Source organism: Polypterus senegalus, chromosome 15, assembly GCF_016835505.1.
Source record: "Polypterus senegalus isolate Bchr_013 chromosome 15, ASM1683550v1, whole genome shotgun sequence".
NCBI lineage: Eukaryota > Metazoa > Chordata > Cladistia > Polypteriformes > Polypteridae > Polypterus > Polypterus senegalus.
The window spans coordinates 54,225,730-54,240,254 of NC_053168.1; the positions used below are offsets into that span (position 1 = coordinate 54,225,730).

General features: G+C 35.2%; 1 pseudogene; it reads right to left on the bottom strand.

Moving 5' to 3' along the window:
* The window catches only part of LOC120515488, a 94,620-nt pseudogene extending 84,330 nt beyond the window's left edge, over positions 1-10,290 (bottom strand).
* Positions 10,291-14,525: the final 4,235 nt, after the last annotated feature.

Here is a 14,525-nt window from a genome sequence, read left to right on the forward strand (position 1 = left end):
GATTCACCCTTGCCCTGGTCTAGAAGTTGCAGAGGTAGGCTTCCATTCCTCAAAGGGATGTATTGAACAAGGTGTTCAGTAAATATACTGTGCATATTGTGCTTATATATTTATAGAAATGTTATATTTTGATAAATGAATGGAAAATGCAGTAATTTAAGGGAGAATTATGACATGTTTAACACATTTACAGAGAGATGCAATGTCATTAAACATAAATAGTTTTAAGAGACACTTTTAAACTAGGTATTGAAATGTATTTAGTATATTTAGATAAATATTAATTATCACAGTTAAGTCTGAAATAATTTCCCCTGATTCCTCAACAGTGACGCTGATTGAATAATGTAAGCTACCTTTCTTCCATTCTAGCATGCTCTCTTAAATAGCTTATGCAAAGTAAATAGTGAAAACACATCCATTTTATTGTACTGTATAAAACATGTGTTACAATTGCACTTTAATCAAATAGCACAGCCCCGAGTAACACATGTACTTTTCTGCCTCACTGACACAATAGTGTCTTCTGTCTGTGTGATTAAAGTGCCGCTGGCATGATGTGTGCTCTTATTCCAGCTATTAGCATTGGCATAAGAGGTTTATCATTGTCTTTATGGTTTTTCTCTGGCTTATTTTTGATTCTGTACATTGAATGAAGTACTACTGTACTGCTAGTGGATGTCATCTCAGTTTTTCTTATCTGGTTGCTCTTTATGGTGAATATGGTGCTCTTACAGCACAGGAAATCAAGTATACTATATTTTGACTCATAGTTGCCCTTATGAAATCATAATTTTAAGTAATTAAAGGAAATAATATATACTGTGCTGTTTCTTTTAAAATATATTCTGCTTGATTCATTGTGATTTGCTCATATTGTTTCGCTCAGACTGACACTCAGTGTTTTGCTCATAGATCTTGTTGAAATCCATTCCACTGGTGTTCGGTGGTTTCTAGTCTATAGGCGCCGTCTGTGTTAGAATGATTCAGCTGAATTTTTTCAAGAATCAGACAATAATATTAGATAAAATATTTTTCTTCCTCTTCATTTCTTCCCACTTCCATGTGCCTGATCAGCTTTCTCCATACAGTTCTGTCCTGCACCTCCTTCCTAGTCAACACCTTTCCTTCAAGACTTCCTTTACTCGTATCCATTCTCAGCTTTGGCCTCCCACTTCATCTTCCCACATTCTTCATTTTCCATCACTCTTTTGTCCACATATTTATTTACTCTCCTCATGACTTTTCCATACCACTTCAACCTACTTTCCCAGGCATCTCTCCTGCTTTTGATATACCTCAGATTTCCTCATTTCTTTTTCTGTCATTGTTTGTAATGTCACATGTCTATCTTCTCATTCTCATTTCTCATTTTCTATGTCAAAGTACTTGTGTTTGAACACAGACAAAACAGAAATGTAGATTATTTAAATGAATGATGCTGATCGTAACAATATTTTGTCATTATTTAAATCAGATGAAATTGCCATTAGTTTTACTGAATTAGTCCACAATCTAGGCATTATTTTTGACACTAGCATGTCATTTAAAGCACACATTACAAAACTATCCAGAACATGCTTTTTTCCATCTTGAAAACGTTGCGAAAATTAGGCATTTTCTAAATATGCAGGATACCTTTATTTCTAGTAGGATTGTCTACTGCAAATTGTTCTTTATACAGCTTTCAGTTAATGCAAAATGCTGCTGCAAGAATTATTACAAGAACAAGAAAATATGAACACATAACTCCAGTTCTTAAGTCCTTACACTGGCTCCCATTTAAGTTTAGGGCTGATTTCAAAATATTCATTTTAACAAATAAAGCCTTAAATGGCCAAGATCATGCTTACCTATGTGAACTTACAAACCAGAGGGCACATTAAGATCTCAAAAAGCTGGTCTGCTTATTATTCTAAGGATTAATAAAATAACATTGGGAAGTCAAGCTTTTAGTTACAGGGCAACACTACGGAATGGTCTGCTTGCTACTAATTCAGGCTGAAGACTTACAACTTCAGTTTAACATACTCTGAGTAGAGCTGCCGATTAGCTGTGCATACTAAATCTCTGTTGTTAGTTGTTAGTACTAAAACATAAGTAATATGAAATGTATAATCTGTTACTAAAGATTGCATATTCTGTTTCTCTTCTTGGTATCCTCATGAGGCACTTGGTGACACTACTATACTGCCAAGTTGATTGCTTGCCTTTTGAAAAGTCATCTCTGATATAAGGGGTACTGAATCTTCAGGTAGAAGGGTTGTTTTATTAGATTGGCCATCCCAGCACTGACTCAGCTGTGGAATGGCCAGTATGATGGAGACAGCTTGTTGGCCAAGGTTTCCAGGACTCTAAACAGATTTGTATCCGCATATGTGATAGATCTGCATTTAGTGAGTGTTATAATGTATTTTTGTATTTTGCTTTGTAATTTGTACTATTACAATCGTACTATTATATTGTATTCCTGAGGTGGCAATAATGGATGGAGAATCTAGCTCTATGAATTGGATTACGTGTGTTCTGTTTTGTGTATTGTATTTACCCCATTTTGTGCCATCCATGGCACACCCAACCTACCTACCTCTCTGAATTGTCTTTCTCACAATTTCTTCCAATTTTTTTACAAGGGTATTTGTTTGGGATTTTTCTCCTGTCTTTTTAGGGATTCAAGGCTGGGGGGCTGTCAAAAAAGAGGGCATGTTAAAGCCCTTTGCAGCACTCCTTGTGTGATTTTGGGCTATACAAGAACATGGAACAGTTGCCTCTCAACATCTTCTTGTTTCCCTCTTCACATATGTTTGGGATTTGTTTTCAGCATATTTCAAGTTTAACATGTTCTGCTTCCCACATCCACCATATTTCAGATTAAATGATTATACTGCTGATATTTTCTTTGGAATTGATCTTTCTCCTGCTGCTTTCTAGAAAAGAGAAATGTCCTCTATGTTATTCACAGATCCTCCAGAGAATCCCACTCCTGTCTCTTAAGAACGGGTGAGGCAGAATGGCAAAAGAAGAAGATTGATCATGCAGTCCATGCTCTGCCTGCTATTTTTCATATGGGTATGTGCTGCTAAGTTTTCATTTTAATTTTATATAGTATATTTCTTTTTTGAACAAACAGCACTATGATACAGGTTTAGCTCCAATTTCCAAGCATTTGTTTTGAGTCTGCACATTCATCATGTCCTTGTGGGTCTTCTCTGGTTTCTTTAGTTTACTCCCACATTTGAAAAACTTGCATGATATGTTGCTCTGCAGTTTTTAATTTGCCAGGAATGAGTGTCTGTGCCTTGTAATAAGAACATTAGAACATTCTAGACGAGAACAGGCCATGCAGCCCAACAAAGCTCGCCAGTCCTATCCACTTATTTCCTCCAAGAAAACATCAAGTCGAGTTTTGAAAGTCCCTGTCTTACTGACTACCACACTACTTGGTAGCTTATTCCAAGTGTCTATCGTTCTTTGTGTAAAGAAAAACTTCCTAATGTTTGTGCGAAATTTACCCTTAACAAGTTTCCAACTGTGTCCCCGTGTTCTTGATGAACTCATTTTAAAATACAAGTCTCGAACCACTGTACTAATTCCCTTCATAATTTTAAACACTTCAATCATGTCACCTCTTGATCTTCTTTTGCTTAAACTGTAAAGGCTCAGCTCTTTTAATCTTTCCTCATAATTCAATCCCTGTAGCCCTGGAATCATCTTAGTCGCTCTTCTCTGGACCTTTTGTAGCGCTGCTATGTCCTTTTTGTAGCCTGGAGACCAAAACTGCACACAGTACTCAAGATGAGGCCTCACCAGTGTGTTATAAAGGTTGAGCATAACCTCCTTGGACTTGTACTTCACACACTGTGCTATATAACCTAACATTCTGTTAGCCTTCTTAATGGCTTCTGAACACTGTCTGGAAGTTGATAGCTTAGAGTCCACTATGACTCCTAAATCCTTCTCATAAGGTGTACTCTCGATTTTCTGAAACTCCCATTGTGTATTAAAACTTAATATTTTTACTTCTTATGTGTAATACTTTACATTTACTGACATTAAATTTCATCTGCCACAAATCTGCCCAAGCCTGTATGCTATCCAAGTCCTTCTGTAATGATAAAACCGATTCCAAATTATCTGCTAATCCACCTATCTTGGTATCATCTGCAAACTTAACCAGATTGTTACTTATATTCCTATCTAAATCATTCATATATATTAAAAATAGCAGTGGCCCTAGCACTGATCCCTGTGGAACACCACTCTTAACATCGGCCAGTTCTGATGAGGTTCCTCGCACCATCACCCTCTGCTTCCTGTGTCTGAGCCAATTCTGCAACCATCTAAAAACATCAGGGTGATGTGACCCATGCTGACTGTTCAAAATAACTCCTGTCCTTGCCATGTGTTGCTCAATCTTATCCTTAATAATTCCTTCCATTAATTTTCCTGTGATGCATGTTAAGCTTACTGGCCTATAGTTGCTTGGATCTGCCCTGTCACCCTTTTTATATAATGGGATGATATTTGCCATTTTCCAGTCCTTTGGAATCTCTCCAGTGTGCAGTGACTTCCTAAAAATATGTGTCAAGGGTTTATATCTGTACTCACTAGCCTCCTTAAGAACACGAGGATAAATATTATCTGGTCCTGGTGATTTGTTTAATTTTATTTTATTTAATCTGAGCAGCACTTCTCCCTCTACAATTTCCAAATCCCTCAGTACGTCCTTAGTTGTCACGTTTACCTCTGGGAGGTTATCCACTTACTCACTTTCTCACACCTCAGAAAAATGTAAGTTTAGGGCATCCGCTATTTCATTGTCTGTATCTTTTAATTCCCCTTTACTATTCCTGATGCACTTGACCTCCTCCTTCATTGATCTTTTACTACTAAAATACTGAAAGAATCTCTTAGGGTCTTCTTTCGCCTTATCTGCTATATTCCTCTCCAACTGCCTTTCAGCCTCCCTGATATCCTTCTTAATGGTTGCCCTCATTTTCTCATACGCTCTACGATTCACTTTGCAGTCATTAGTCTTATATGCCTTATACAGCAGTTTTTTCCTTTGCAACTTATTTTTTAAATCTTTATTAATCCACCATGGAGTTTTTTTTAGTTTCCTATTAATTCCAAATTTAGGTATGTGTCTGTCCTGCATTACATGTAAAACATTTTTAAACCTGTTCCACTGCTCCTCGACTGTCTCCATACTTAAAAGCTTATCCCAGTCTATCCTACTTAGACTTTGTTGCATCTGCTCAAAATTAGACCTACCAAAGTTCAACTTAACAATTTTAGTCTTTGCATCTGTACTCTTACAAAATACAAAAATTACAAAATGAGTAATGGACTCATTGTGCTCAGAAGTTTATATATAGTTATCATAACATGGGCTTTCTAAGATTTCTTTGAACGGTTCAATGCATAATTTTGACCCTATGTAGATTTTAGTAAATGCAAAATAAATTCAAACTTGTGCAACAAATTCTTGTTTTTTAGAGTCCTTAACAATATATGCTGTAAAATCATTCCACCCCAGTAAAGGAACAGTTCAAAAAAATCATTGAGAGCCCACAATTACCATGACATTCATGCCCTTGATGGGTGTTTGTAAACTTCTGACTACAACTGTACATGCTGTGGTGGATTGCGTTCTCCCTTACAGAGAGTGTAATGCTGATGATGGGATAAGCTTCTGCCTCCCACAACTCTTTGTTGGAAGAAGCTGGCGTAAGAAATAAAAGAATACCTATTGCAGATTTCTATAGTGAGTACCATTACAAGGATATTTACAATCACATACTTACAGTATAATTATTTACATATATTTTTCACACTTGGACCAGAAGCAGGTTAAGTGACTAACATTGAGTGACACAGTGATTCAAAGTTGAAGATGAACCAGTAACTTTGTGGTTTAAAGTCCAATGACTAAGTCAGTCATCTATATATTCTTATGTTTTGAAAATGCATAATGCAACATAGATGATGTTACTCCATTCTCATGTTACTCTATTGGAGATATAGATCTTCATGGTCCTTATCTTAATAAATAAATTCAGTTAATTCTTCAGATGGAACAGAAACCTGAAAATGTTATAATACAATAAGAAATTAATGAAGTATCTACTGTATGTTAGAAAGATACTTATATACTGTAGCTGTAGTCACTAGTGTGGTTCATGTATAAAAAAGCCACATCTCTCTATTATAATAAAAAATCCTGGGATGAGACATGACTTTTTCAGAGAGATACTTTCATGTCCCATAAGACGAGACTTTGTGCCAAGAGATTTAACCACTCTCAGGGCTGGAAATAAAAGACAAAGAGTAGATGACAAAGTAGAACGTTGTAAAGAATTCAAAAATGTTGGCGCAATATACAAGCAGAGTAGGTTAGAGATAATGAAAGTACTAAAATTCGAAAGTGTCATAAAAATGATAGTAAAGATTGCATTAGCGCAAACAGATGGAAATTATTACTCGGTGAAATAACAGAACAGTGAAAGGAGATCGAATATATTGTTTGCATTTAAGTCGGACAATTGTAGATCATCTAATTTGTTTTGCCTCCAGGGAAAAGTAATGTCTGATCCCAATGAAGAGGCGTATCCGCAAGAATTAAAAGATTTGTTGCTTGGTGAAAGTAAAATCCATATACGTGAGTGGCAGAGATACATAGTGGCTGGCACGTAATGTAGGCTGGGGGGGTTGGCGAGCAAAGTGAGCAGGGGGCAAAGCCCCCTAGTACTTAAAATTGCAAACAATTGTCTGTCCTGTGTGGTAATGTTGCTGGGTATGCAGCAAAGGGCAATGAAGAATCTTTCTTAGTATGAACATAAAAAACACAGATCTGTATTTTTAAATCTGGATCAATTTAATAACATCTTGATATCCACTTCACATTTTTAGTACTTACAATAAAAAAAAAATCTTGATTACTGTAATGCCGTTTGTAGTTGGGGTGTCTTAGTAGCACAAATATTAGAGCTGTTACCTCACAGATCCAGTGTGCTGGGTTCAATTTCTCCTCCCAGCCTATTGTTTGTAGAGGTGGCATATCTGCATGGGTTTTCCTCTGGGTACTCTTGTTTTCCTCCCACTTCCCTACAGATACGTGAGTAATGGTAATTGGTGATTCTAAACTAACCCAGAGTTTGTATGTGTCTGAGTGAACCCAGTAATGAACTTGCACTGTCCATGCCTGTATTTTGCCTTGGAAGCCAGTGCTTCCAGAATTGACTTTGCTCCTCTGTGAGATTTACATGAATGAAGTGGGTTTGAGAATGTTATATTTTGGTACTTTTTGTGATTTCAGTGGAAGGCCTGCAGAACACTGTATTGTCTCAAGCTTTCTACCTCAGTATATTAGTTGTAATTAAGACATGCAAAATGAAGACATAATTGAGAAACATCCATCTGCATTGCCCAAAAATGTGTAATTAGTAGTGTAAATGAGGTCATTTATGTTAGGTGGAATGCCTAGAGGGAGCTAGGAGGTCTCGTGGCCTGGAACCCCTGCAGATTTTATTTTTTTTCTCCAGCCGTCTGGAGTTTTTTTTTTTTCTGTCCTCCCTGTCCATCGGACCTTACTTTTATTCTATGTTAATTAGTGTTCCCTAATTTTTATTATTTATTTTGTCTTTTTTCTCTTTCTTCATCATGTAAAGCACTTTGAGCTACATTGTTTGTATGAAAATGTGCTATATAAATAAATGCTGTTGGTGTTGTAAAATTTGAGTATCATACTTAAGACTTGCCATTCTTTTATATCAAAACAACAACTAGATTACCTAAACAAACAGGCCAGAATTTATGGAAAAGGTAAAAACAGACGTTTGATGACATTGTCATTTTCTTTTTGTATTAAGTGTGCTTTTATATTAGTTAACATATTCGATTAACTTGTTGAGTTCAAATGTAAAATGCTTAGCAAAACAAATAAATGCATTTTTGACTTTCCCACACATCATGCTTTTGGCAAAAGTTAATTTTGTTCCAAACTAAAACTCTTCAACATGACAGATTCAGAGTTTGGATTTCGCAAGTGGGAATTATGAGATCCGGAGATGTTCATGAGCATAGAATTACTATCAAGAGGGAATGACTAATGAATATGAATGAATGGAAATACAAAAAATCCAAAGGCAATCCAAGTTTGCCACTATAATGTTAGTCACATTGACTCTTACACTACCCAAGCCTCAGGCACTGAGCTTTTTCAGAATGAACACTCCTCCTCTTGTTATTAAGGCAAAGGGCTGCTAAGCACTACATGTACTAAAGATCTCAGGAACCAAGAAAACAGCTGTTGCCAGCATGGCAGGTAGTGACTTGGAATAAATTGTTTTGTACTAATCTAAAAACATGCTCTTAACTTTATTGGCAACTTTAAATGGTCTCGTTGTGAATGAGGATATGTGTGTGAACCGTACAATAGACTGACATTACATTGGGAAAGGTTGGCTGCTGGGATATGTTAAGCTTTTCAACAGCCTGTTCAGAGGACATAGAAGAAACACATTCAAAGGATGTTTTCTGTCACATTCACAATTATTTTGATTATATGATTTATTTTCTGTCTCTCATTTTTCTTCTCATTTTATTGTGCTGAATAATTGCTTTTTAGTTTCCCTGATATATTAAATACTTTAAGATGAGGATTACACTTTTATATTATTACTTATTGTTTGGCTGACATTTTTATCCAAGACAACTTATAGCATTCTAGAAATCACTGGTTACATTTATTTTGTTTTTCCATTTGGAGCTCAGGAAGGTGAAGTGATTTGCAGTGTCCTTAGCAGGATTTGAACCCACAATCTCAGGGTTTGAAGTCCTAGGTTCAAAGCCTTAACTGCTTTGTTAAACTGCCTACTTAAATTTGTATCCGTTCATATTTTAAAAGACACAACTGTACCACTCTTTTCAGATGACTTACTTTCTCATATAACTGTACCTTTTAAAAAAATCAGAAGATTAGGGCAAAAAAATTGAGCTTCAAGCAAAATTTTCTTCTTTCTATAATTTATTGCAACAATTGCTACTGAATTTTGTTAAAAAAAAGCTACCAAAAGCTTTTCATAAAAGGGAAATAACTAAAAACTGAAAGCAATTTGAAACATCATAAATAACTGATCATAATTTAACAAGATTACATGATGAATGATGTAAAGAATGTAAAGAGTTAACACTTAAGATAGGGCCACTATATATTAAAAGTGATTTACAATCTTCTTGTCTGCTGTTGAGGAATTGTAATCTGGTACAAGTGTTGTAGTAATTGACTGTACAGTTATGAAAGTGTAATAATTTCAACAATGCACTTAAATGTGTAACATTTTTGGACTCTTTAAAGTGTCTAACTAGAGCCACTTAGTACAGAATGCCTCTATATACTGTAAGCATATTCTTACAAATATTGGAGTGTTGCATAGCCCAAAACTACTGCAATAACAGAGCATACAGAACACAGAAAAACATAAATAACTCTCTTTCTAAAGTATATTCTAAAGTATATTGTCAAATATTTTATATTTAGTTAAATTAATAACTACTGCTTTTATTAGCAAGAATTATTCAGTGTATATTCTGAACCTGGGTGACACGGTTGCGCTGCTGCCTCGCAGTTAGGAAACCCTGGTTTGCTTCCTAGGTCCTCCCTGCGTGGAGTTTGCATGTTCTCCCCGTGTCTGCGTGGGTTTCCTCCCATGGACCAAAGACATGCAGGGTAGGTGCATTGGTGATCCTAAATTGTCCCTAGTGTGTGCGTGGTGAGTGGGTGTGTGTGTGTGTGCCCTGTGGTGGGCTGGCGCCCTGCCCGGGGTTTGTTTCCTGCCTTGCGCTCTGTGTTGGCTGGGATTGGCTCCAGCAGACCCCCCATGACCCTATAGTTAGGATATAGTGGGTTGGAAAATGGGTGGATGGATATTCTCAACCTTTCCTACCTGAATAAAAAAATTACCAATGATGTAACAGACTTAAAGAATAAAATGCTTTTGATTCTGTTTATTCTGTTTTGTTTATCTGACTGGACTATGCCAGCAATGTTTTGCTTGGTAAGAGCAAACAGAGAACATTTGTAACATTAAACTTTGGACAAGTATACATGAATGTGGGAGTAGCTCTTTAGACTGTATAATTATCTGACAAAAATGTTCTTGTTCCAACAGTATGACAAGCCAGCTATAAGCAAAAATATTTATGGAAGAAATGTTGTATAAAGACCAGTGAAACATGCTAGTACTTTTTGCATATTACCTTACAGCTAGGCTGTGTAACATCTGCCATGCTTATTTAAAGATGTATTCCTTCCTAAATAAAGAAACTGGACAAAGCACCTGTTTAAGCATTGGACAATGTACACCACATAACAGTTGAATGGAGACACACCTTCCCTTCACAACTGTGGAATGGATGTGTTAAAATGGATGGTAAGAGTTGTTTCATCACTCATTTATAACAGCACAACATTGGTAATTGTTTTCCTTCTTTGTTGTCCTTTGAAACTAATGTGATTGAGGTGCTGTTTGCATTTGGTTCATGCAGTAAGAACAATTTTGTGCATTTTCCATTTATAATAATCAAGTATGTATACTCTAAGTAAAATTCCTCATTATTTATTACAAATGCCCATGTGGGATACAGTTTATGTTGGGCAATATAAAGTCTGAATTAAACTTGAAATATGAAGCTTTAAATCAGATACTGATCTTGCTTTTTCTTTTAGTTGATTCATGTGGCATCTTTGATTTCTAGTCAGTCTTCCCTGACTTTCTGACAGCCAATAATGCATGATGTAAGTCTTTTCTGATGTCTTGGCATTTTCTCCAGTGGTGTAAAGCAACAAATTATAATTATTGCTGTTACCCTGCTTAAATAGTATAAAATTATAATTTTAAATTGATTTAAATGTATATGCTTTAACTTGTATTGTTATTATGTCCAATAAGACTTCATATATATATATATATAAAAATGCAAAAGGCTTGAGAGATAATATGCAAAAAAACAAACAAAACTCACACACACAAAATGTAGCACTAGAGCAATTTACATAATTTCAGGGTAAATAGATCGCAACTGTGGGTCTAAAAGATTTGACAAACACACAGATATATTTTACTTTCCAAACACTAAAGCGATACTTGCATACTGTAACTTGTACTCTGAATTCAATAAATTTAAATTCAAAATTAATTTCAAAATTTACTCTTAAGTTATTTACCATTATGAATGTAGCTCATAACAGACTGCAGTTTTCTGACATTGCAGAATATTTGTACATCATAAATAGTGTTAAAATACTGTATTTTAAAAATATCTTTTATTTAATACTTAATATATGAACAATATACTTGCAAAACACTCTTTCCATGCTCAGTTGGCTTAACATAATTAGGATATACTGCATTAACACTGTTTACATATTCTACCTCCACATAAGGCAAAATCTGGCAGCATGGGAAATGGAAAGAGGGAACAATGTGCTGTTCTCTCTGTTTAGGTGAGATATCATGAGAAGGACTTTGTTATGTTTCAGTCAGGGTCTTTCCCTGGCTCATATATGTTTTTTGTTTATTTAATCTTTCTGTTATAATTTATATATAATTTTGTATTCTTGATTATGTTTTTTTCTGTCTGCATTATATTTTTATTATTATTATTATTATTATTATTATTATTATTATTATTATTATTATTATTATTAATCATGTTGCAATTTTCTATTAGGGGTTTTTGAAGTACTTTTCATTCTTATCTGCTTTGTCTCCTAAATGTGAAGCCTAGGGAGGCAGGGCCATCTCACTTCATTTATTACAGTGTATGCTCTGACACTCATTTCTCTTTGGCTATCAGTCTTTAATATGTGACATCAAGATGTTATGTATATAAAAAAGTTAATTTCTGTTTTCATACTATAAAACTTGGAGTTGTAAGTATTGAACATTTTTAATATCTGTGATTAGAAATCAGGGAGACTCCCACTGGCTGCTGACTAAATTGCAGAGGTTAAGATGAATCAATATGAACCTCACTTTATATGATAATCATGGAAGATAGTAATTTATAACCAGATATGCATTCAGCATTATTATCTAATTATTGGTGAAAGGCATCAATGAAGTAAAACATAATAAGCTACATCAGTCAACTAGTTGCTGTGTTTAACACTTGTGCCAACAATACCATTTTGTAAGACTTACACCTTTTCATGGATCAAGTATGGCAGCCAAAACCCAACAGATTTAAGCTCTTTTTGGCAAAAATCAGCAGTGGCCTAAAAACTGGAAAAATGAACATTAAAAAAATATTTCCTTGTCTGAATACTGTAATCCATTTTCAATTGATTTCTATCTTTGGGAGAATGAAGATATTTTTAAAGATACATGAGTCAATGATTTCTATATCCTGGTGATACAGATGGTGGTGGAGAAATGTTGGAATGTGGTAGGTTTCCATGACTTACATTAGATCACTTGGTAAAAGAAAAACATCCTGTTGTGGCAATGGTATACTCATGTATGAAGGACCTTTATTAGTTCTGTGACAAAAATGTTGCAAACTTACTGGAATGGTTTCGAAAACATGACTGTGAATTCAATGGAATTCCCAGTCTCCAGCTAAGAATCAGTAGAAATCCGCCACCAGCTACTCTGTGTCAAAAATTGGGCAACTAGATATAACACAGTGTGATGTTTATGTCCTAATAAATGTACCTCATAAAGTGCCCTCTCAGTACACATAATTGGCACATGAGAGATTCTTCTTGAGAACTATACAGATACTGTCTAACATAATAAGGGCCAATATGGATTGCCTAATAACACCTTATATTTCAATTAGGCAACAAATTCTTTAGGTAAACACTCTAATCAGGACCATCATTGCTGCTGTCTCCTGTGATTTCTATGCTGTATTTACATCTTCCACACATAAACATTCTGAATTAAAAAAAAAAAAAATACATTCAAACTGAATATCTTTATTTATTAAATGTGTTTAGAAATATTCCAATTGCTGTTTCTTTCCTCTTCATGCATTGCCCCATGCTGTTCTTCCATCGTCCACACTTTTTTCTTCTCTTTATCTCCTCACTGCAGGCATCACACTGGTGTAGTACAGAAAGGGGACAACCAGAATCAGAAACGCTACTAATAATCCATGGTCAATGCACAAGTTCATCAAAACATGTGAAAAATATTGAATACCCTATAGACTTTAAAAGAGAACTGCACAATTCTCAAGAAAGTCTTCTGTATAATAATTTGTTTTCTCTAATATAAATCCACTTGTATTTACTTGTTATTATTTAAGTTTAGAAAAAGAGAACAGCGCAGGTTTACAAATAAAGATTTTCTCTACTGCCAAACGAATCATCAAAAAGTGGGCATTTTTGTAAAACGGGTTTAAATTCAAGATTAATTTCATTCTCATAGAAATAGAACAATGACATTCTTAATTTTATGGCACCCTCAGACTAGTGATAGTAATGCAAAAACAGCAATAGGCATGAAAAAGTCAATAAGTACTACATCATAAATTGGCAGTGAGGAATTCAGTAATCCCATACTTATATCTAAGGCAAGCTATGTTTTATATGTCCTGGACAAAAGGGCACTGTGCATCAGTAATATTCTTTGTCAGTAGTGCTTTGCAGTCATGACCAGGCAATACAGCAGGATGTTATGCATCCAATGATATAGATTCCACTGTGTACCTGCAGACATTGGTAAACATAACAGGAGACACAAGGGCTTTCCTCAAATGTCTATGGATGCAAAGGCATTTTTAAGACATCAGCATTGGTGACTCCAAGGAATGAAGCTTATGACCCAGCATTCCACAAGATAAATAGGAGTGTGCATTGGCCTACTACTTCCTGCAGTCTATGGCTAGCTCCTCTGCTCTCATTAAGGTAGAGATTACTTCCTTTTATAATGAGTGATATTGCTTGTAGCCTTGTCATAACAGAAATAGTGTCACTCAAGATGTTTGTCTAAAAAAATAAAAATCTTTTATTCATTAATTTCTTTTTTAACATTTTTCTCTTAATTTTGGCAATTCTTACAAATAAAGTATTGATTTTATTGTGTTTAGTATGGGATAATCAATAATAGTTGTTTTTTGACAAAAACTTAGAAAGTATTTCCGCAGTTATCCATTTTCCTGCACAATCTGTGGAGTTTGGCAGAAAAATAAACACTGTTGTACATGTAAGCATAGTGGGGCTCTTTTGAGCAGCGATTTGAAAAATACACAGAGAAGGGATTTAGGGGTAACACAATTGCTTACCTGTTTTCCTCTTTCATCCTCAGACCTGAGGAATATAATATGAATGAAGAACACTGACCCACATCTGAGAACTCCTGGTATTTTAGCTTAAAAGCCTATAAAGCAGGAAGTCCCAATCCTTTGGGCTAAACTGTAGCTAATCTTCCTTAAATCGAAAAGCGCATATCATTAGCAGTTGAATTGAGATACCCCTGGGATCCCCAACTCTTTCATATTGTTTTTGTGTGTTC